At 23.5% G+C, this 25,138-nt stretch overlaps 1 protein-coding gene across 1 annotated transcript in view; it reads left to right on the top strand.

Annotated features, from left to right (window-relative positions):
• LOC122502283 (tyrosine kinase receptor Cad96Ca) overlaps nt 1-25,138 on the top strand; it is a 340,229-nt gene that overhangs the window by 242,757 nt on the left and 72,334 nt on the right. Inside the window, exon 5 of the mRNA XM_043612239.1 lies at nt 4,291-4,369. The gene's annotated coding sequence lies outside the window, so the exon portion shown is untranslated. The remainder of the gene's footprint in view (nt 1-4,290; nt 4,370-25,138) is intronic.

Genomic DNA, 25,138 nt, shown 5'->3' with positions numbered 1-25,138 from the left:
TCTTGAGTAGAATTTTATTAAAATTCTTTAAAATAATTTAATTTTTGCAACGAATTTCATTAAAATTACATGAAAAATAATTGAATTTCTGAACTGAATTTTATTATAATTATATAAAAATAATTGAATTCCTAAGATGAATTTTTATTCTTTATAAGAATAATTGAATTTTTAAGATGAATTTTATTATTTATAAGAATAATTGGATTCTTGAGATGAAATTTATTATTTATAAGAATAATTGAATTCCTAAGATGAATTTTATTATTTATAGAAATAATTGAATTCTCGCAAAGAATGGTATTAATTTTTTTTAAATAATTGAATTCTTGTGAAGAATATTATTAAATTTTGTTTAAATAATTGAATTCTTACAACGAATTTTATTAAAATTATATTAAAAATAATATGATTAACTGAAATGAATTTTATTATTTATAAAAATAATTGAATTCCTAAGATGAATTTTAATATTTATAAGAATATTTGAATTCCTGAGATGAATTTTATTATTTATAGGAATAATTGAATTCCTGAGATGAATTTTATTATTTATAGAAATAATTGAATTCTCGCAAAGAAAGGTATTAATTTTTTTTTTTAAATAATTGAATTCTTACAAAGAATTTTATTGAAATTATTTTAAATAATTTAATTTTTGCAACGAATTTTATTAAAATTATATTATAAATAATTGAATATCTGAAATGAATTTTATTATTTATAAAAATAATTAAATTCGTTTGATGAATTTTATTATTTCTTTTTTTTTAAATAATTGAATCCATGAGATGAGTTTTATTATTTATAGAAATAATTGAATTCTCGCGAAGAATTGTAATAATTTTTTTGATATAATTGTATTCTAGCGAAGAATATTATTAATAAGTATTTTGAATTGTTTTTAAAAATTTTATTTAAATTTTTAAGAATAATTTCTTTATTCCAACTATTAATTAATGTAAATTAATTAACACCAAGAAAAATATAAAGTAACTTTTACTAATTTTATAGTAAAACATTTCTGGTAACTTTTACTATTTTTGGAGTAAATTTTGCTACGTTCAAAGAACATATTTGTAAAAAATTAGTAAAATTTACTTCGAACGTAGCAAAATTTACTCCAAAAATAGTAAAAATTATCACAGAAATGTTTTACTATAAAAGTATAGTAATAGTTACTTTGTATTTTTCTCCGTATAATGATGATGTTAAAGAAGAAAGAAGTAGAAGAAGAAGAAGAAGAAGAAGATCAATTATAAGAACTAAAAGAAGTTAATGCTAATGACCAAATAATAAAACCCAAAACTCCAAATTATTTTAATTGAACTGAAAAGTCAGATTTCGCATTTGAATTAAAAAAAAAAAAAGTATAAAGTCTTAAAGGTACATATAGTAGAGGTGTACAGATGATTAGTCGATTTAATGAAAGGTCCTCTCTCCTTTGATCGTCCACTTGAGAATGAGATGGAGACAGTGTAACCCCTCAAAACCCCAATTCAACACAGAGTGGAATCCCATCCGGATTTTACAAAGAGAAACACTTGAAACAGAACGTTTTAATTGCGAGGCCCCGTAGCAATCTCATTGTTTCCGCTCGACCTGCGTGGCATGGCGAGAGGAGCGCGCTTATACCCAACCACGGATGAGAAGAAGGTGAAAAAGAAAAGAATTGACGTCGTGGCACGAGGGATTTGATATAGGAACACACACATACAAAAAAAAGTGCCTCTTTAAAAACTTCTTAAATTCGACCAAAAGGGAGGGGGGATACGCCCTGTGATCCGAAGAAAAGAAAAGAATAAGACCATACGCGGTAGCCCTTTTCTCTCCTCGCACTTCCTATCATTTTGAATATATATATAAGCGCGCGGCGAGCCATTCCTTTCTCCTCTTCCCTTTCGCCCTTTTCAAATTCATCTCTCTCTCTCTTTCTTTCTTTCTTTCTTTTTCTCTCTCTCTGTCTCTCCTTTTTTTCTTTCTTTTTTATTTCTCGCCCCTAGACGCCACTGTTCGCGTTCGGGCAGGTTCATTATGATCGATAAATTTAGTACGTCATGATACCTTCAAAGGAAGTTCGGAGAGGAAAAAAAAACGGTTCGCAACCTTAGAAAATGTCTCAATTGAAAGTGGAAAGTTTTTTTTTTTTTTAATTTGACTTGTAGACTCACATTGCGTCTTCTTTGAATTTATTTTCAAATTCTTTGGTTGGGAGAATAAATACACTGAAAATTAAAATTTCTTTGATTCAAATAACTGCGATTACTTGACTATTATCAATTAAATATTTAATTGAATCAAATAATATTTATTGGAGTCAATTAAATGGTTTTTGATTCAAATACTGAAATTATTGGTTCAAATACCATATTTAATTGACTCCATAATAAATATTATTTGATTCAAGTAAATATTCAATTGATAATAGTCAATTAATCGGTTATTTGAATCAAATAAATTTTTTTTTCATGTGTACAATCATTGAAGACGAATATTTTTAATTTATGAATTTTATTTTCGACATAATTGTTAGAGAAAATCTCTAGATTTTCTCTAGACATATAATTATGTTTATAACAAAGTTTTTTAATTTCATTTTCACTTTTGTCTTCACTTTTGAAATAAAATTTTTCACAGAAACAGAAATTCAATTATTTTCAATATAAGTTTTATAAAATTCGTTAGAAAAATGCAATTAATTTTATTATAACTTATAAAACTCATTATAGGATTTCAATTATTTTTAATACAATTTTCTCGAAAAATTCAATTATTCTTAAAAATTTTATTAAAAGTTTTCAAAAGTATTTAATTATTTTAAAAAAATTTGTTATAAACTGTTTATTAGAGTTTAATAACTATTTTTAATACATTTTTAATTAAATTTCTTGAAACACTTTAATTATTTTCAAAGATTTTAATGAAATTCTTTGTAACAATTCAATGTAAATGAATGAAGAAATAAATAAACAATTGAATTATTTTTAAAAATTTTAATACCTTATATTCTGCATAGAGAAATTCAATAAATTTTAATAATTTGTCAAAATTCAATTACTTTCAAAATAATATAATTTCAAAATATTTTATTTTATTAATATTTTCCATAAGAATTCAACTAATTAAAAATTTTTTTAAATAAAATTCTTAACGAGAATTGAATTAGTTTCAAAAGTTCTAAAATTCTTTGGAAAATTTCAATTATTTTTAATACAATTTGAATAAATTTTCTCGATGTAATTTAATTATTTTTTAAAATTTTAACAAAATTTGTTGACAAAATACATTTATTTTTAAAAACTGTGAAAAAATCTTTAGAAGAAATCAATTATTTTCAATCTAATTAACAAAATATGGCAAATCATTGCTAATGAGCGAATTTTTATATTTTTGAACCATGGGAAAATTATGGCAAATCATGGGGAGAAAAAAAGAAGGTTTTTTTTGGGTATTTTTAAAGTTTATTGTCAAATTTTTGAACTCTGGGAATATATCTTTTGCATGGGAAGAAAAAATAAAAAAACAAATATTTTTTTTCCTTATGGTTCGCAATACTTTGCCTATAGTTTGAAAATATAAAAAAAAGTAAAAAGTGAAATAAAAAATTCGAAGCCTAATTCGAACAAAATTTCTATAAACCAAATAAAAAATTCTTGTGCAAAAATTCTTCTTTCCGCTTTCTTTCTAATTTTAATTTAATTATTTATTCCAACTTCCATACTCGCACGAAAGTGTAAAAAAAAAAAAACATTTTCCATGATTGCGCGGGAAAAATATATTTCTACATATATAGAAACCATTTTAAAATTTCCATATAAGAAGTTAAACTGTAAGGAATAAATTTTTCTATTGGGGATATAGAAGAAAAGTTTGTTGGAGTAAAATTTAACCTTGCTATATAGGATAAGGCTTTGAAGTCATATGAATCTCTCCATAAATCATGCTTAACTTCTGCGGGATCTATGTAGTTAACGAATGCACATAGGATAAAAGATAAGGAGATTTTTCGCGACTCACGCGAATCCACGACTGACAAATACGTAAATAATATTGTATTTATGGAAAGGAAAACTTTTTAAAGCAAACTTTCTTCTCAACTGTCCATTTACTGCGTAAAATAGTATTTGTCAAGTGTACCTCGCGTATCTTCGCAGAGCAATTCTCATATACAAATAAAGTTTCTACAAAAAAAAAAAAAAAAAAAAAAAAAAAAGGCAGAAAATATATTATATTCTTGCTTTCTTCATTGATAACAATTCGATTTCAAGCGGAATTTTTTTTTCTTTTCAGATTTTGGTGAATTTGAGGGGAACAAACAGGCCCTGATGTTGGTCCCCGGGCTGTGATGTCAATATTTTTCGACACGAAGGTAATTAACTTAATTTCATAATTAAATTACTAAATATTCATAAAACTTGTTGTTAATTTACACTAATTAATAGTTGGAATTAAAAAAGTTATTTTCTAAAATTTTATAAAATTTTTTATAATCATTCAAAAAATTTTAATAAAATTCTTTCAAACGATTCAATTATTTTCAAAAGTTTATCGAAATTCAATTATTATCAATATCTATAAGTACTATTTTAATAAAAAATTTCCCAAAAGAATTCAATTAGTTGAAAAATGTTGTTTACAAAATTCTTTAAAAACATTCAATTATTTTCATAAATAATAAAATTTTCACAGGAATTCAATGATTTGAAAAAAAATGTATTAAAATTCTTCCTAAGAATACAATTATTTCAGAAAAAATTTAATAATTATTCTTCGAATGAATTAAATTATTCTAAAAAAGAATTAATTCTGTTCATCGTGAAAATTCAATTATTTTTTTAGTAATTAAATTCGTCCCACGAATTCAATTATTTTTATAAATAATAAAATTCATCTTAAGAATTCAATTATTTTCAATATAATTTTAATAAAATTCGTTGCAAAAATTAAATTATTTAAAAGAATTTTAATAAAATTCTTCGTAAAGAAAGAATTCAATTATTTCTTTAATAATAAAATTCGTCCCACGAATTCAATTATTTTTATAAATAATAAAATTCATTTTGTAAATTCAATTATTTTTATAAATAATAAACTTTGTCCAACGAATTCATTTACTTTTATAAATAATAAAATTCATTTTGTAAATTCAATTATTTTTATAAATAATAAACTTTGTCCAACGAATTCATTTACTTTTATAAATAATAAAATTCATTTTGTAAATTCAATTATTTTTATAAATAATAAACTTTGTCCAACGAATTCATTTACTTTTATAAATAATAAAATTCATCTTAAAAATTCAATTATTTCTATAAATAATAAAATTCATCTTAGGAATTCATATACTTTTTTTAATAATAAAACTCATCTCAACAATTCAATTATTTCTATAAATAATAAAAATCATCTCAGGAATTTAATTATTTTTATAAATAATAAAATTCATCTTAGGAATTCAATTATTTTTTAAAATAATAAAATTCATTACAGGATTTTAATTATTTTTAATGCATTCTTATATAAATTCCTCGAAAAATGCAAGTATTCTCAAAAATTTTATTAAAATTTTTCAAATGAATTCAATGTTCAACAAAATTTTGATATAATTTGTTTATTATAATTTTATAATGAATTTCCATACATTTTTAATTAAATTTCTTGATAGAATATAATTTTTTTTCAAAAATTTTAATGAAATTCTTTCTAACACTTCAACTATTTTCAAAATATTTTTATAATATTCTGCATTGAAATTAAATTATTTCAAAATATCGACTATTATAATAATTTTCCCAAAAAAATTCAATTATTAAAGAAAAAATTTTTTAAAAAAATTCATCGCAAGAATTCTCAATAAGTTTCATAATTTATTAAAATTCTTTGAAAAAATTCAATTATTTTTAATACAATATTGGAATAAAATTTCTTGATATAATGTAATTATTTTTAAAAATTTTAACAAAATTTGTTGACAGAATTTATTTATTTTTAAAAATTGTGATAAACTCTTTAAAAGAATTCAATTATTTTCAGTATAATTTTAATAAAATTTCTCGTACGAACTTAAATGTTTATCGAAACAATAAACTTTGTATTTTTACAAATTTTTTTTTTTTTTATTCTTATTTCTTATTTTTACAAATAATAAAATTTTCACAAACATTAAATTATTTAATATACTTGATTTAATTTATATTATTTTTAATACAATCTTAAATGAATTCTTTAAAAATTGTAATTATTCTTGAAAATTTTATTGAAATTAATCAAAAGAATTTAATTCTTTTTAAAAATTTTGATAAATTTCTTTATGAGAATTACATTTTAAGAAACATTAAATTATTCAATAAATTATTTATTTTTTTATGTAAATAATTAAATTCTCGTAAAACTATCTTATAAGAATCAATTTAAAATTGAAATTCAGTTAAAATTTTAGATAATTATTGAATTAGTGTGACTTTTTAGAAATAATTAAATTTCAAAAGATTTTTAAATTAAAATCTTTGAAAATTTTTACTGTTATAAAACTGTAAAATAATATTTAAATATTTATTTAAAGTAATATTATTCTATTTTTGATTGTAATTAAATTTTAAAATAATGAAAAAATTGAGTCGTCAAATTCAACTTTTTTGGGTCGCTACTTTTTATAGCTACTTTTTTCAGTTTTAAAAATACTTTTTGCTACTTTTTTAAAATTAATTATCGAGTACAAAGCCTGTATTAATTAATTATTATCATTATATTTATATTTATTATTATTAATTAATTAATTAGTTAATAACAATGAATTAATTAAAAAGCTTCAACGTAATTAATTATGCAATATTAATTAAAATGCAATAAATTACCTAAAGTAATTAATTAAATATTATAATTAATTACACAACATAATTAATTACTTATTATTATAATAAGATTATAATAACCACGAGATTAAAGAACTAATTCTAATTTAACATTCAAAAGAAATTCAATGAATAATATACAGATCTCTTTTCTCCTATAATAATAATAAACTATCAAAAAAAAAGTTTGTTAAAAGAGAAAATTTGAAATATGATTTCTCTCCTTGTCTTCTTTTTTATATATAAAAATATATATGAGCAGATGAGTGGCCATGGGGAAAAATAAAATATATAGCGAATAGCGATTGTGTAATCTAGACAAAAACCGTGTCATTATTATGATTGTAAAGATACAAAAAGTTGGAAATTTATTTTCAAGGCTCGTGAGATGATTTTTTCTCTCATCTGGACAAAAAAAACGGGGAAAAAAAAATTTCGTCCCCTCTCAAAAAGTATTGGACTAAGCTAGGGCTTAGTTGGCCTATATAGTGGATCATTTCAGGGTTGCATAGAGTAAAAAAAAATGTGTCACATTTACCCCATTTACTATACATTGGTTAACTCAATATATGTAAAGAATGCTAAGCAGAGTGAGTATTTCCTCTCTTTCTCTCTCTCTCTCTCTTCTTTTTTTTATCTCAACTCGTAAAATTCTTTATGATGAAACTTTTTATTTCGAATTGCTTATTCAAATCGTCCCATAATAGTTGTATACGCAAAATGTATCTCTAAACAATTTTTGCATTCAAAAAGATATTTGTTTTATTTATTTATTTTTTTTGCTTCTTGATTAATAACTAAATTAATAATAAAAATATTTATACTTCCACTTCCTTCGAAGAAAAAAAAAATATACGTAAAAATAAGTTTCAGAAAAATTTCCTCAGTTCATTTAATATTAAACTTTTAGTAATTAGTTTTTAATTTTTAATAAAATTAATAATTTAATAATTTTTAATAATATTCTAATTCTAAAGTACATTTTAATATTGAATGTTAAATATTTAATAAATGTAAAATTAAAAATCAGAATTCATTTTCCGGGATGTAGAAGAGAAATTTATTTTTCTCATGGAAATTTCTTTCTTCACTTTTTTACTCCATTTACAACTTTCTGACTAATCTTTTCAAAAAAAAAAGTACGAGAGGGTTTTACGCCACTTAGAATTTCTATGCTCTCCTTTAAGTGTCGCTCATAAAAAAATATGCTCAAAAATTCAAGCTTATTCTAGAAAATTTAATTAATCACAATTTAATTTTTTTATTCTTTTATTTTTCGTATTAAAATTTTTTAATATCTTCCGAAAATAAATTTTCCCTATTATTATTATTTTCATTATTTTCATTATTAATATTTTTTATTATTTTTGTCATTATTATTATTTGAATTTATTTTGAAATTTATTATTCTTATTCTTATTATTTTTATTACCATAAAATATCTACAGTTAATTTATTATATTATTCCGCAATATCTCATAATTTAATGATAAAAATTACATATATATCTAAAAGTGGGGAATTTTTTTCATCGTAAAAAAAATTCTTCAACTTATGGTCATAAAAAAGAGAGAAAAAATAGAAAATACGCTCTCGACACGCTTGAAAATCCCCATTATACACGGTTATCAGGGAACAAAAAATGTCTAATTAATCACAACTTAATCTCCCACTATGAATTCCATGCACACGCTACTTGACCTAAAAATAGAAAAGAGGCATTCAACCCTCCATTTCCTTGTTTTCCCTCATTCTCCTTTTTTCCTCTCTCTCTCTCTCTCTTTCTTCTTTTTTCCTTTTATTTTCCAAGTGGGGAAAAAGAGAGAGAGAGAGAGAGTTAGAGTAAAATTCACAATACAGCAAATAGTCTGACCGCAACGCGAAGGTCCGCAGAGATTATCTTTCCGCAAAGGAAAATATTTGCCGTGAATGAGCGCGTTGTGCGCGGTTAGCGTTTCGCCACAATGGAGGAGCGAGAAAAATAATTCCAATTCCGCTCATTTATAAATGTCATAAAAAGAAATCTTTTCACTTATATTATTTTTATTATTTGCTATTGTTATTATAATTACTATTTTTAAATAGGTTTTTTATTATTATTATTTATTATTATTATAATTACTGTTTTTAAATATTTTTTTCATTATTATTAATTATTATTATTATAATTACTATTTTTAAATATTTTTTTCATTATTATTAATTATTATAATTATAATTACTATTTTTAAATATTTTTTTCTATTATATATAAAAATTATTATCTAAAATAAGTTAGAAAAATAAACAGACGAATTTCTATATAAATCAAAAATTGAATAATAATAATAATATTTTTTCGCATTTTCAGCATAAAAGCAAAGATTTTTTTTTTCAAAAAAATGCTCCAAAAATTATAAATGCCTACTATATAATTTTTTTCATTTGTCAATATTCATGTTGATTTAAAAACATATTTTCTACAAAATTTTGCATTGATTTGAAAATTTTCAATAACTACTAATTTTTAAGAAAAATTAAAATTCAAAAAGGATCAAAATATCTTTTGAATGTTTTTATTTTATGACCATTGAATTCCTTACAAAAAAGATCATTTTGAAAATAATTTTGTGGAATATTTTAATTATTTTCATGATATAAGTTAAAAATATTGGTCTACTCTCCTTTTAAATTTATAGTAAACTTAAGGAGACACTTAGGCTACATTTTTAACTATTATAAAAAAAAATGATTTAAATCTTGTTTAAAATTAATTTTATAATAATTTTTCGAAAGAAAATCAATGATGAGAAAATATTCTGGCCCTTTTTCGTTTTTTATTTTCTTAAAAAATTGATGATCGTTTTTAAAAACCAGCGGTAATTTTATAAAAAAATATATTTTTCTATCTTTAAAAAAATTGTCGAATGAAAACATTTATTTTTACAATTTTTAAAGCATTTTTTTGTATAAAAAGAAATAGTCCAAAGAAATTAAAAATCTAATGAAAAAGATTTAAAAATTGAGGTATAAAAATTTAAATGGTTGCCTTTAATAATTGTCCTTTTTTTTATTAACATTTAAAATTTCTAAAAATAATTCAATTAATCGAGTAATTTCGCATTGGAATTATATTGAAAAAAAAGTAATTGAATTTTTGTAAAGAATTTTATCAAAATTTGTTTTGAAAATAATTCTATTTCTTGGAATAATGGTTTTAAAAATTTATATAGAATAATTGAAATTTTTCTAGAAATTTTTTTATTTATTGAAAATAATTAAATTTTTGTTGGAGAATTTTATTATTTACGAAAATAAATTAAAAATACTACGATTTTAAATTTTTAAAATTCCGATTTTATATATCGCGTAAAAAGTAGAAACGTGGCTTTTTTACATGTTTTATATATTTATTTTGAACGTTTTTATTTATTTTTGATTTTTTGTACTTTGGACTTTTTTTTCTTAAATTTTTCGGTTTGGATTTTTTGCCCTATCATTTTTGTAGAGTTTTCGATAACTTTTAAGAAACTGTTATCAATTCCAATTGGAGTTGGTAACAGTTTTTTATACTTTTTCATAATTCCTTATTATATTTTTTTTAATTTTTAGTTTTTTTTTTTTTTATTAATTTTACACGGAAAAAAATTCTTGACTGATAAAAAAACTGTTAAACTACTGTTACCACATCCATTTGGAATTGACAATACAGTTTTTTTATACATTTAATATTTCCTTATTATATTTTTAAAATTTTTTTGTTAATTTTACACGGAAAAGATCCTTGTAGGTGAATAAAAAAAAACTGGTAAACCATAACCAAATCCAATTGGAGTTGATAACAATTTTTTTATACTTTTTAATATTTCCTTATTATATTTTTTTAATTTTTTTTGTTAAGTTTACACGGAAAAAAATCCTTAGGTGAATAAAAAAAATTTTCAACTGTTACCAAATCCAATTGGAGTTGGTAACAATTTTTTTTATACTTTTTAATATTTCTTTATTATATTTTTATAATTTTTACTAATTCGAATTATTGTGAGTAGTAAAAATTATAACTGAAATATTTTTTACAAAAGGCCCTAGTTATTAAATTAATTAAAATGATAACATTAAAATAAAATTATAATATACTTATACAAATATCTTTATTTCTTGCATTATATTTCGAGCGTGCGAGACAAACTTTTATTGTCGAGTAAACCAACTATTTTCAACGCAAAAAAAAAAAAATATCGACTACCCTCATGCCGCATATAATAATAATAATAAAAATAATAATAATACATGTATAAACACGAAGCGCAATAACACGAGATTATGGCTCAAATCGTCGGTCGTTAAGATCGCGGTGGCGTTCCTTTATGATGTAGCTACCAGATATCGATACAACACACCACAATACATAACCACTTTCTCTATATAGTATATCTATAATCCAGAAAAAAATGCAAATAGAGGAAGTAAAAAAAAATGTCAGTCTAAAGGGGACCAGAAAAAAATGAAAAAAAGAAGAAGGGTGTTCAAGATTTTTTTTTTGGTAATTTTTCTCGCTCGCTTGGCCGCGGAATGAAATTTTTTTTTCCCTCCCCCCAAACCGAAATATATTAATAATTATGTTAATGTCCGTAATAAGGGGGTGGTCTCCGGTTGCCAGGACGAATTTTTTTTTTTTTTTTTTGTGATGCAGGATGGAAAAGGGTGGGATGGTAACGGGCTCTCGACATAAGAATATCTCCTTAGATGCCGCCGCGGGGTCGGACTTAGGGGTGGTGGGCCATGGTGGGTGAGAGAGGAGGAGGAGGGGGTTATAAGAGAGGGTGGACCTTCGCGTATTTTTATCAATATCTTGTGAGCTGCGCCTGCGTAGAAATAACACTCAAACATCCCTTCTGTTGAAGCGTCGCGCCCCCCTCTCCCACCCCCAAGCAACCCTTCACCCCACCCCAAATGCTACTGAGATGCTTAGTGTATGTGTGTGTGATTTTTTTTTACTATATTCTTTTTTTATGCGCGCGCATTTTCGAGTACACGTATGCGTGTATTAGGGGAGATGGAGGAAGGGTGGAAGGGGGAAGGAGAGTGAGAGAGAGGGGGTGGGGGGTTCCTCATGTGGCTTCATGTGTCGTTCTAATGAGTGTGTGCCTCGACAATGTATGTGTGTATGATTGTGTGCAAGTCTAAGGACCCCCCAGGACAAAATGGAGCCCGCTTATACTTCGTCGCCACTGCAAAGTGTCTCTCTCTCTCTTTTCTCTTTTTTTTCTCTTTCTGTCTCTCTCTTTTTTTCTGTCTTTTTCTTTCTCTGCTTTTTTTCTTTCTATTTCTCTCTCCCTTTTTTTTAATTTTTTAAAAAATATTTTTAAAAGGAGAGAGTCCTCTCTCTCTTATTTATTTTTTTGTTAATATTTTTAGAAAGAGAGAGAGCTCTCTCTCTCTCTCCCTCTTTTTTAATTTTTTTTTAGAAAGAGAGAGCCTTCTCTCTTTTTTTTATTTTTTTAAAAATATTTTTAAAAAGAGAGAGCTCTCTCTCTCTTTTTTTTTATTTTTTAAAAATATTTTTAGAAAGAGAGCGCTCTTTCTCTTTTTTTATTTTTTTTTTTTATAAAGAGAGATCTCTCTCTCTCTCTCTCATTTATTTTTTTTTTTTTAAATTTTGACTTTTTCCCTGACCTAAAAGAATATTCTAATTCTCAAATTTAAACCTTTTTGAAATTCAGTAACTTTTAAGAATATTATTATAAAACATGAAGATAGCAATCTTCAAGAAGATCGCTATCTTCTTGTTTTATAATAATTTAAATTTCTATAAAATTTTTCAAAAAAAGAAAAAAAAAATTCAATTATTTAGAAAAATTTTAATAAAATCCTTCGCAAGAATTCAATTATTTTTAAAAGTATTAATACAATTTTTCACATTATTTAGAAAAATGTAATAAAATTCGTTGTGAGAATTCAATTATTATCATAAATAATAAAATCTTTCCTAGGATTTAAATTATTTTTTAATAAAATTTTAAATGAATTCCTCGAATAAATGTAATTATTTTTAAACATTTTTTTGCAAGAATTCAATTACATTTCACAAATAATAAAAATTCTTTGCTGAAATTCAAATATTTTCAAATTCTACTATTTTAATAAAATTTTTTTAAAAGAATTCCAATTATTTTCATAAATAATAAAATTCTTCATATAGGATTTCAATTATTTAAAAGAAATGTAATAAATTACGTTGCAAGAATTCAATTGTTTTCCTAAATAATATAATTCTTGACAGGATTTCAATTATTTTTTTAATAATAAAATTCTTTGCAAAAATTCAATTGTTTTCCTATGACAGGATTTCAATTATTTTAAAAAAAAATGTAATAACAGCTCGTTGCAATTTTGCAATTTTTCTTAACAATTCAATTATTTTCACAAATAATACATTTTTTATGGGAATTTGAAAAAAATGTAATAAAATTCTTTGCAAAAATTCAATTGTTTTCTTAAATACTAAAATTCATCACAGGATTTCAATTATTATTTTTCAAAAATGTAATAAAAGTTCGTTGCAATTTTGCAATTTTTCTTAACAATTCAATTATTTTCACAAATAACACAATTTATATAAGAATTCAATTATTTAAAAAAATTAGAAATAAAATTCTTCGCAAGAAATCAATTATTTTCAAAAATAAACATTTTCACAGGAATTCAATTATTTAAAAAAAATTTTAATAAAATTCTTCTTCAGATTTTCATTATTTTGCAATTTTTTAATGAAATTCTTCGATAGAATTGAATTATTTTCAAAAGGTTTTAAAAAACTTCTGAGAAATTCAGTTATTTAAAATAATTTGAACAAAATTTCTTCACAAGAAATCAATTATTTTCCAAAATAATTATTAAAAAAAAAATGTAATAAAATTTGTTGCAAGACTTCAATTATTTTCCTAAATAATTAAATTCTTCTCAGGATTTCAATATTATTTTTAATACAATTTTAAATAAATTCTTCGATAAATTTAATTAATTTAAAAAAATTTTATTAGAAAATTCTATGAGAATTTAATTATGTAAATACAAACGTGAAATAATTATTGAATAAATGAATTTTTTTCAAAATTGAATTCTCATAAAGAATTTTATCAACAAATTTTTTGAAATAATCGAATTTTTTCGACAAATTTTAATAAAATTTTCAAGATGAATTACATTTTTCGAGGAATTAGATTAAACTTATGTATTAAAAAATTAAAAATAATTGAAATTCTATGATGAGTTTTATTATTCATGAAAATAATTAAATCATTGTAAAAAATTTTATTATTTATGAAAACAATTGAATTATTGCGCAAGAAAATTTATAAATAATTTATTAATAGTTGAATTTCTGCGAAATGTTTATTATCTATAAAAAAAATAATTGAATTTTGGAGAAGAATTTTATTATTTTTTAAGATAATTGAAATTTTGACTAGAATTTTTGAAATTTTTTGAACAAAATTGAATTTTTGCAAACATTTGTAACTTCTCTAAAATACAATTTTTTTTAGTGTTTTTTAACTAAAATTCTTCTATAAATTCATGATTTTTAGTAATTAATTAAATATATATATATTAAAAGATAAAATAAAACTATATATGAATTCTGTAAATTTATTTTTTTCCAGTACTTTAATAAAAATCCCTGACTTTTCCCTGATTTCCCTGACTTTTGGTAACCCTGCCCTTTTTATTTTTTTTCTTTTTAGAAAGAGAGAGCTCTCTTTCTCTCTCTTTTTTTATTCTTTTTTTAAAAAGAGAGACTTCTCCCTCTCTTTTTATTTTTTTTTAAAAGAGAGAGCTCTCTTTCTTTCTCTCTCTTTATTTTTTTAGAAAGAGAGACCTCTCCCTTTCTTTTTATTTTTTTTTTAGAAAGAAAGAGCTCTTTTTCTCTCTCTTTTTAAATTTTTTTTAGAAAGAGAGACCTCTCCCTTTCTTTTTATTTTTTTTAGAAAGACTGAGCTCTCTTTCTCTCGCGAGCGCAAGACGAAGTAAGATACTCGCTGAAGCGAATGCAAAATCGCAAAAGCCTTCGGGATAATTGCTGCCTCCTGCGAAAAGATTCGAAGATGCATGCGGTTTCTAAGTTTCGAAAATTTCCTTTTTTCCCCGGATAAATCGCGCGTATAGGTAAAACTGACAACGACCCCATTCCGTTGCGAGGTGGAAACGTTTTCGTCCTCTTTTTTTTTTTGCTTTTTTGTTTGCCCGTGAGGTGGATTTTTTTTTAAATATTTTTTTTTCTTTTTGCATCAGGTGTCCCCGGGGCGTTTTTGGATTGATTTTTGTTGAATGTACGAATGCGAGTGATAAATTCGCGCAGAGGAATATATCGTACACATTATATTATGAGGGAGGAGATTGAGCTGTCTAATAATCTTTATTAAAAGTTATAGCACAGTTTGCGAGCGTTATATGAAGAAATGTTGCGACTCCTATACTCGGTATGGAAGGTTATTAGGTAATATGTGCTGTAAAAAAAAAGAAAAAGAAGAAAGAAAGGAAAAGAAAAAAGATGGTAGACAATTTAAACCCGAAATCTGCGCGCCTTTCTCCTTCGCATATATGTGTATGTGGAGATTTTTTTTTTATTTTTAATATTTAGTCTCTCGTATAACTGCGTAATTGAATTTTTATTCCTTATTGATTCGCGTATATACACTCGCGGCGTTTTCTTTTTCATTTTACCCGAGACGTGTTTCGTTTTATATTTTTAAGTATATATATGAAGGGAAATTTTAATGTGCAGGGATTTCTTTTTTCGCAGTATTATATTTGCATTTGAGCAACAAAATCTTTATATGTGCGAGAAATTTTGTACTGGGCTGTATTTTGGTGGGCAATAAATTATTATGAATTGATAAAGAAATTAAAATTTATTTTTAAATCGCAAAACTCTAAATTTGAATTATATAGTAAATGTCTGCTTTTGAATTCGTAAATTTTACTAACAATGTAGTAGAAATTACTATTCGTTGGTAAAATTTATGAATTAGAAAGCAAATCGTCATTAATTAGTAAATTTTACTAATAAATAGTCATTTTTATTAATTTACTAGTAAAATGTACTAATTCATGATTTTTTTCTTTCGAAAAAGTAAATTTTACTAATTCGAAAACAAAAAGTCGTGAATTAGGAAATTATAGTAGAAATGACTATTTATTAGTTAAAATTTACTAATTCAAGAGCAAAAAGTTATGAATCAGTAAATTTTACTATACTAAATTATATATAGTAGAAATGACTATTAAAAGTATTAAGAGTAATATCACTTTTAAGGAATATTTCTTATTTATTTATTGATATACATCTGCGCAGTCCAATAAAGCACCATAAATGGAAAAGGAAAAGATAATAATGAAACAATAGCAGATATAGTAAAAAAAAAGTATAAATAAAAAGGATAGAGAAAAAACAGAAATAAGCGGCACTAAGTTGCAACTAAAGCGACTATTATTAAAATTATAAAACGTAAAATTAATATTATGAAAATAATATTAAATCTATTAAAAAATATTTTAATATTTTGCCTTTATATTCATCTTTTTTTTTAATTTAAAAACGCTTTCTTCTAATATTTTGTATATTATAGTACATAGTAAATAAAAAATATTTTAACAAATAAGACAATAAGTAGATAATAAAGAAGAAAAAATAATGAAGCAAATAAAAAAGTATTTTCTAAAAATACCACTGCAATATTTTTATAGTAACCTTAATTGAAACAGTATATGACGGTAAATAAATAATAAAAAAATGTATGTAAAATATTTACCGATATTTTGAAATATTGATAAAAATTAATAATAATAAATGTTGTCAACGATAAGAAATTATTTTGATCGATTTTCGTGGAGGGAACAATGCTACAATTTTTATGCGCGCTCAGCGACAAAATGGTGCCTTATATAGCGGAGTATAATATGCAGTCGAAGGAGAAATTACTATCGTCAGTTTTATTATTTACGTATTTTTCACAAATTTATCATATATTTTTTAAATATTTACAATGATTTTTTTAAATTTAAATTTAAATACATAAAAATTTTGTTAATTTAAAAAGAACATTAATTTTTAATAAAAACAAATGTAGGTAAATAATAAATATTTATTTTCTTTTATTAATGATACTAATTTTATTTTTCAATTATAATAATGTCAATAATTAATTTTTAATATTGTTAATTATATTAATAAAAAATAGAAAAAACCTTAATTCGAGCGCATTTGCGCTCGAATTAAGGTTTTTTTTATTTTTCTACATTTATAAATAAATTGCTCATTATATTCTATCTGTAATACATTTTGTTTGATAAATAATTAATTAAAGAAAATAGAACAAGATAGAATTAAACACAAAATACAAATTTAGGGCAAAAATTTAATAATCACTTGATAAGAATTATTATTAAGTAAAAGTGATTTATTAAAATAGATTATCAAACCTAATAGTGTTTAGTAAAATAAATAATTTAATAAATAATAATAAATCAAATAGAAAAGTTGTTAAATAAAAGAAATAATAAAAGCAAAATAAAAAACAAAAATAGTTTTTGTTGAAAACACTAAAAAAATTCAATTTTGGAGAAATTACAAATAATTGCAGAAATTCAATTATTTTCAAAAAAAAAAAAAAATTCTTATAAAATTCAACCATGTTAAAAATTTGAAAAACATTCTCGTAAAAATCTCAATTATTTTTATAAATAACAAAATTCTTCTCCAAAATTCAATTATTTTCATTAATGTCAAAAAAAATTATTGTCCTAATTTCAATTATTTTCAATATCTACTATTTTAATAAAATTTCCCAAAAAGAATTTAATTATTTAAAAAAATTTTTAATAAATTTGTATGCAAACATTTAATTTTTTTCATAAATAATAAAAATTTCACAGAAATTCAATTATTTTTATAAATAATAAAATTTTTTTAAGGAATTCAATTATTTTCATAAAAAAATAATTTCAATTCTAGAAAATAATAATTGAATTAAAATGATGAAAATAATTTTGATGAAGTTAGAGTAACAATATTATTATAAAATGAAATAATGATTTTATTTCTCGGTCATCTTTAATTAGGTATTAGAAAACATGAAGAAATAATAATAATAATAATTAATTTGCTCGTGGTAAAGATTTTTTTCCATATTTTTTAATAAAATACCATATGTAACGCTAATTTTTAATACCGATTTATTTTAAAAATTCAAATTTGTTTTTCAGTTAAAAATAATAAATTTTTTTATATAGTAAATAAATTATAAATCATTAGATTTATATTTATTATTATAAATAAATATTATTATTATTTTTTATAAATAAATATTATTATTTTTTATATTAAATTTACTATTTTAAAAATATTACTAAGTTAATAAATTTCAAATTAGGAATAAGTAAATAAATTCTAAAGAAAGAAATTAGGAAGAAGATAAATTTTTCCACCCCTAAAATATTTAAATATAAAAAAAAAGTTTTTTTCGTTCCTTAAAAAAAAAATGTGCGCCGCACGAAACCAATTAAAACAAACAAAATAAATATATAAACAGATGCAAAAAAAACCTCCCCTTTTGCCCCTTCTCCCCCCACCACTTCTTGAAATTAACATCTAAATCATTTTTCCACATTCATCTTGCTTTGTCTTTCACAGACAAGCCATTCTTTTTCAAATGAATATTAAGTACCATTCCTCTTTAAATTTTTTACTCCAATAAAAAGCTGTTTCCTTCCACGATTAACTTCCACCATCATTTCTCTCTGTAAATTTCATAAACAAGATTGAAACTTTTTAAACCAGAACTCGCGTATAAACTTTTAAGAAATAGAAGACAAAAAGAATAAAAAAAGAAGAAGAAGAAGAAGAAGAAAAAATGTGCGAGAGAATAAAAGAGAACATAGAGTACACTATAGGAGGGGGCTGGGAGGGAAGTGCGGGGACATTTTAAAAACGACTTTTCTCGATTGTCTGATGCTTCTTTGTCCTATATATATAGATGACAATAAAAAAATCGGATTCCAAGCTTGGCATAAAGTCGCGAAGCACAGTAACGAAAGCAGAAACCTCATTATCCTAATTTTCTGGTGTAAGCGCTATTTTTTTTTTCTTTTTTTTTTATTCTCAACTCTTTCTTGAGAAGGAAGTGAGTTTCACTTGGAATTCAGCTTCCGAGACACGCCGAATATCAAGTATATTCGTCGTTTTTCTCAAGATATTTATTTTTTTCTACTCACCCCCCTCTCTTCGAGAGGTAGTTATTATTTTTCCACAAGTTTGGAAAATGAGGTGTGAAACACAAGAGAGAGAGGAAAATACGTTTGAGCTTCAAAAAAAAAAAAAAAAAAAAAAAAACAAGAGAGAGAGAGAAAGACGTTTGAACTTGAGAAAAAAATAGAGAGAGAGTTAGAAAATAGTGTAGAAACAAAAGAGGATTTTTACAAATAGAGAAAAAGTGGGAGAGAAATAGGAGGGGGGAGGTGTTTTGCAACGCGAAATCCCCCCCATTACACCTTAGCGTCGTATATAAGAGATTATTTTTCTTTTTTGCACACCAAGGGAAGCGTCAGCGAGCCAAAAAGTCGGAGGGTTTGGGAAGAGAGGAATCCCAAAAAAAAATAATAAAAAAAAAAACACCCCCGTGGTAAGGATGAAGCCGAGAGGAGTTTTGAGAAATTACGGAAAATTAGCCGCGCGACGTCTTCGCTTCGTTATCTGACTCAGCTTAAAGTGCGAGAAAAACGTTTCGGGCTTGAGAGAGAAAAAGAGGGAAAAGGAGGGAGAGAGAAAAGAACAGAAAAAAAGAGAAAAGATAGAAAAAGAAAGAAACTGAGGGAAAAGAAGAGAAAAAGATAGAAAAAGAGGGAAAAAGAGAGAAAAAGATAGGGAAAGAGGGAAAAGGAGAGAAAGAGATAGAAAAAGAGGAGAAAAGAGAGAAAGAGATAGAAAAAGAAAGAAAAAGGAGAGAAAGAGGGAAAAAAAGAGGAAAAAGAAGAGTAAGAGAGAGAAAAAGTGGGAAAAGGAGAGAAAGAGAAAGAAAAAGAGAGGAAAAGACAGAAAGAAAGAGAAAAGAAGAAAGAGAGAGACTGAAGCAAAGAGGGAGAGAAACAGTAAAAGAGTGAGAGGAAAAAAAAAGAGGGGAAAGAGAGAAAGAAAACTAATGGACGGAAGGGAGATGGAAAAGAAGCCCCCGACCTGACAAACGAGTTTGCGACTCGTTTGCGAGCGTTTTAATCTTACAGGTGGATGGAGGGATGAAGAAGAGAGAGAAATAACTTTTTGTTCCAAACGAACAACAGTAACCATTGGTGGTTGGTAGTCACACGCCATTTTTTTTCTTCTTCTTCATTCTGTTTTGTTTTTTTTTTTCTTTTTTGTTTTGCTTTTGTTTTCAAACCTGCCGTTTTCATACGTGTGTCCCATCTCTATACCTAGATGCACTTGTTCCATTCCATTATCTTCAAAAACATTGTAATTTTTATTTTTCTAAAACGCATTAATTTTATTTTCACTGTACACTTGTTTTTCCTTTTTTTTCCCTCATGCACACTTTTCATTCACTTTTCCTTTTCTTTTTATTCACACCGCAAATACAATCAGAATTGAATTTTAGTTGTCAATTTTATCTTCGTTTTAATTTACATTTTTTGTGTTTTTTTTTCGAAAATAAAAATTGATCCTTGATTGTGTTAAATCGAGGATCAATTTTGATTTTTTAGAGGGTAATTTCAATTCCAGGAGAAGGGGAGGGGTTTATTTTTGGGTGAGAAATTCAAGGGGGTTGAATTTTAATTCTTTCGGATTCACTTCATTTTATTTTTACTCGATTGTTTACTTTCAACGAGGTTTTAATTTATTTTTGTTCTTTTTTGAATTTCGATTATTTTTTTTTATTTGTATTTTGAATGTATCTTCTATATAATTTCTGCTTTCTTTATTTTCTTTATTTCTTTCATCTTTTATTTTTATTTAAATTTCTTTTCCATATATTTATTTATTTATATTCATTCTTATTTATTTAATTTATTTTTATTTTGTTTTACATTTTTATTTTCTATGCTTTATTTATTTACTTTCTTCATTTCACATATTTTCTTTTTTTATTTTTATTTATTTTCTTTATTTATTTTTCTTTATTTTCTATATTTATTTACTTTTATTTATTTACATTTTTTATTTATTATCTTAATTTATTTTTATTTATTTACTTTCTTTGTTTCATTCATTTTTATTAATTTTTTATTTATATTTTATTTGTTTTATTTACTTTTACTTTTTTACTATCTTTATTTTCTTCTTCGTTTTTGTTTATTATTATTTATTATTATTTATCATTATTTAACATTATTTATCATTATTTATCATTATTTATCATTATTTATAATTATTTATAATTATTTATAATTATTTATAATTATTTATAATTATTTATAATTATTTATAATTATTTATAATTATTTATCATTATTTATCATTATTTATCATTGTTTATCATTATTTGTATTATTTATATTATTTATTTTCTCCTCGTATTATTTATTGTAAAAAAAATTAATCAAAGAAGAGGAAAATTTATTCTTAAAAAAAAATATTTTTTTTTTTTTTAAAGAAAAATTTTCAAGGGCGGAAAAAATGTTACATTTTGAATAATGTTAATTATAAACGAAAACAGTCACAAAACGAAAGTAATGACAACACAAAAAAACAACAACAATAACAAGAACGAAAAAGTCGTTGACAAACTTTGAGAAAAAAAATAAATTTGCACTTTATTATTTTATTTTTAATTTTTTTTTTTTTAATATTTAATATTGAACGATGAAGATTTTTACGATAAATCTCTCGAGGAGCACACCGCTCCGAGTTGGGCCAGGTGAGTGACTGGCTCACTGAAAAATTTTTCGCGTTCCACGATCCCTGGGTACAGATGCTGGCGTATAAAAAAAACCTTTACCCCACGAAAGCGTAAGGGTCCCATTATAAAAAACCTTCCCCCCTTTGGAAAACCCTTGTATAAAAACCGAAGGGGGTCAACTTAATTCTAGCGAAGGTTTCGATGAATTCGCAGCGGGTAGGAACAAGCTACTACAGTTAAAAATATATTTATCTGTTGAATAGAAAAAAAAACTTTTTTTTCTATATGGAGATTTCAAATTAGGATTTATTTATAAGTATAATACAATTTTTTTTTTAATTAGATGCGACCTAATTATTTATTTGCTACTATAGTTGTATTATTTACTATTTTGGTTCATTTTGACAAAAAAATTATTTTTTTTTCTGTATCTTTACGATGACTTTTTTATTTTCTTGTTTATTTTTTACTTGCGTAAAAATTTTTATCTTTGGTATTTCAGTATTCTTATTAATTTTTCATTAAATTCTTCCCTTTTTTTTGTTTTTGTATTCAATGTATTCATATTTTTAATTCTTTTAGAATTTTCGGTTCTTTTTAATTTCAAGTTTTATTTTGTTTCAATTTTGTCGAATTTCATTTATTTTCCTACTTTTTATTTATTTACTTTTTTTGTACTCTTCGGTTTCGACAACTTTTTAGTATTCCTTGTAATTTTTTGGTATTAAGTTTCATTTATTTTTTAATTTCTTTCCATATTCTTCGGCATTTCTTCTTTTTTTTGACATTCTTCTCTTTTTTATTATTTTTTATTATTCACTTTTATATTTTGTATTTTTGTTTAACTATTTTAATATTCATGGTTTCATTTTTTTTTTTTTTTTTATTTTGCTTTTAAATTTGTTTATGTGCATTTTTTGTTTGTTTTCTTTTATTTTAGTATTTTTTTTTTTGGTATTCTTTGGGTTTTTATTTACTTTTCGGTTTTTAATTTCTTTATTAACAGTAGCTTACATTTGAATTCTTTGATTTTTCTTTAGTATCTAAAAATACAGAAGTATTCCATAGCTACTGAAGAATACTAAAGTATTCTTTAGAACCTTCTTCAGTATTTTTTTGTATTCTATTTTTTTTATTTATTTTTTGGTTTCTATATTTTCTATTAAAGGTTTACTTTTGTATTCATTATTTTCTCTTTATAGTTTCAGTATTTTTTTGCATTCTATAGTTTTTTTTATTTTTCTTAGTTTTTCTAAGTTTCTTCATGTTTTTTTTGTGCTTCTTGGTTTTTTTCGGTTTTATTTCTTTCAAATTTCCCCATTTCTTGTTGTAATACGGTTGAATATTTTTATTTATTATTTTTTATATTTGAAATCTATTCTTTTCTTTAATTTATATATTATATTTTTTTCTATTTGCGTTCTATTTCTTGTGTTCAATTTTTTACTATTTAATTTTTTTTTGTTATTTATTTTTAAATATTTATTCTATTTTTCTTTTTGTATTCTTTTCTTTTGTTATTGTATTCTAATTTTTTCTATTTGTATTTAATTTCTTTTTTATATTCTACATTCTTTTTTTCAATTTTTATCCATATTAGTATTCTATTTTTTGTACTCTTCATTTATTTTTACATTCTTCGGTATTTATTTTACTATTATATTTTATTACTTATTCTGTTTTTTTATACAACACTTTTTTATTATTATTTGATTTAAAAAATTTTTTTTTATATTCATTTGTTGTTTTTAATTTTTAGTTTGTACTTTTGAAAGGCAAATTTCAAAAGTTTGTACAAATTCCAAACTTTTGCCTTTATTTTTCATTACAAATTTTCTTGAATACTTTTCGAATACTTCCGCCTTTTATTTTGTTTTTTTTCCCCATTTTTTATATTCCAAACATTTTATTTTTGTTTTATTATTTTTCTTGTCTTCTATTTCTCTCGTTTTTAATTATTGTGCTTTTTTTAAATGAAATAAAACAAAATTAAATTAAATAATTAAGTAAAATTGTAATTAAATATTAAAATAATTCATATTTTGCTACTTTTAATTAATCATGGTAAATTTTTTTTCTAGAAAAAAATGCACTTTTCCTAATTCTTCGATTTTTTGTTTTATTATTCAACAAAATATCTTTTCTAAATTCCCTTTAAATATTCCTTTTCTTATAAAATATAAAAGTTTTAAAAAATAATTTTCATACTCTTGCGGATTTATTGAGAATACAAAAACTTTTATCGTTTATACCCGTTACTAATACCAGAGGGTATATATGTATGTATATATAGGGAAGGTACCCAGATGAGCGCGTGCCCCACAACGTTTTTTTTTACATTTTTTTTTTCATTCTCACGTTGCCTAACCCCCAGGAGTAGTAAGTAGGTACAGGACGGTTTCACGATCTCAATGCAGTCCATCATCAAACACTCGTTATTTCTGCCCATCCCAGATTACGGGGTTTTCCGCGTTTTTTCCATCACTATTTTTTCTCTCACACACACACACACACACACACACGTTATACAAGTATATATAAAGCCATTCAGGAAAAAGTTACCTCTCCTATCAAAGTGTATCACACAGGATTACAACCTTATCCTGCCAAAAATGACCAGTCTTTGTGACTATCTCGTAATCTCCATTCTAAAAAATTACCAACCATTACGACTGACTTTACCAAAAAGAGAGATAGAGGGGGAGGCCCTTCTCAAAAATTCCATCTAATAAGTATGAGTCATTCGACAAAAATCTTCATCTAAATGTCATTTTTATTCTGTTTCTGAAAATTATTCAAAAGAAAAGAAAATTAGGGGAAAGAAGCTTTGCGTGCGGTAAAGTAAAGTTTTCCTCACTTAAAGTTACAAATTTTCTATTCTTAATCTCACTTTTATTCTGTTTCTAAAAAATATTTTATTTATTTACAAGAAAAAAGATTTAAAAAATTAAGAAAAAAGAATAAAAATTAAGAAAAAAGAAAGTAGTTTATTTTAGGAGTGCAGGAAAGTAAACTTTTCCGCACACAAAGTTACATAAGTTCTCCATCTAAATACCATTTTTATTCCGTTTCTAGAAATTATTTAAAAAAAATGAAAATAAGAAAATTAAGAAAGCATTTACTTTTAGCGTGCAAAAAAGTAGAAAAAAAAGAAAACTTATTCTTTCCGTGTAGAAAAGTAACATTTTTGCACGCAAAGTTATAAATTCTTCATCTAAATATCAGTTTCATTCTGCTTCATAAAAATAATTAATTAAAAAATATTTATTTAAAAAAAACACATTTTTTTAAAAGAAAAAAGAAGGAAAAAGAAAACAGTTATACTTTGCGTGCAGGAAAGTAAACTTTTCCACACGCAAAGTTACAAGTTCTCTATAAAAAATGTTATTTTTATTCTGTTTCTGAAAATAACTA

Source organism: Leptopilina heterotoma, unplaced genomic scaffold (assembly GCF_015476425.1).
Source record: "Leptopilina heterotoma isolate Lh14 unplaced genomic scaffold, ASM1547642v1 Lhet_225, whole genome shotgun sequence".
Classification (NCBI taxonomy): domain Eukaryota; kingdom Metazoa; phylum Arthropoda; class Insecta; order Hymenoptera; family Figitidae; genus Leptopilina; species Leptopilina heterotoma.
This window is presented reverse-complemented; position numbering and strand designations above follow the sequence as displayed.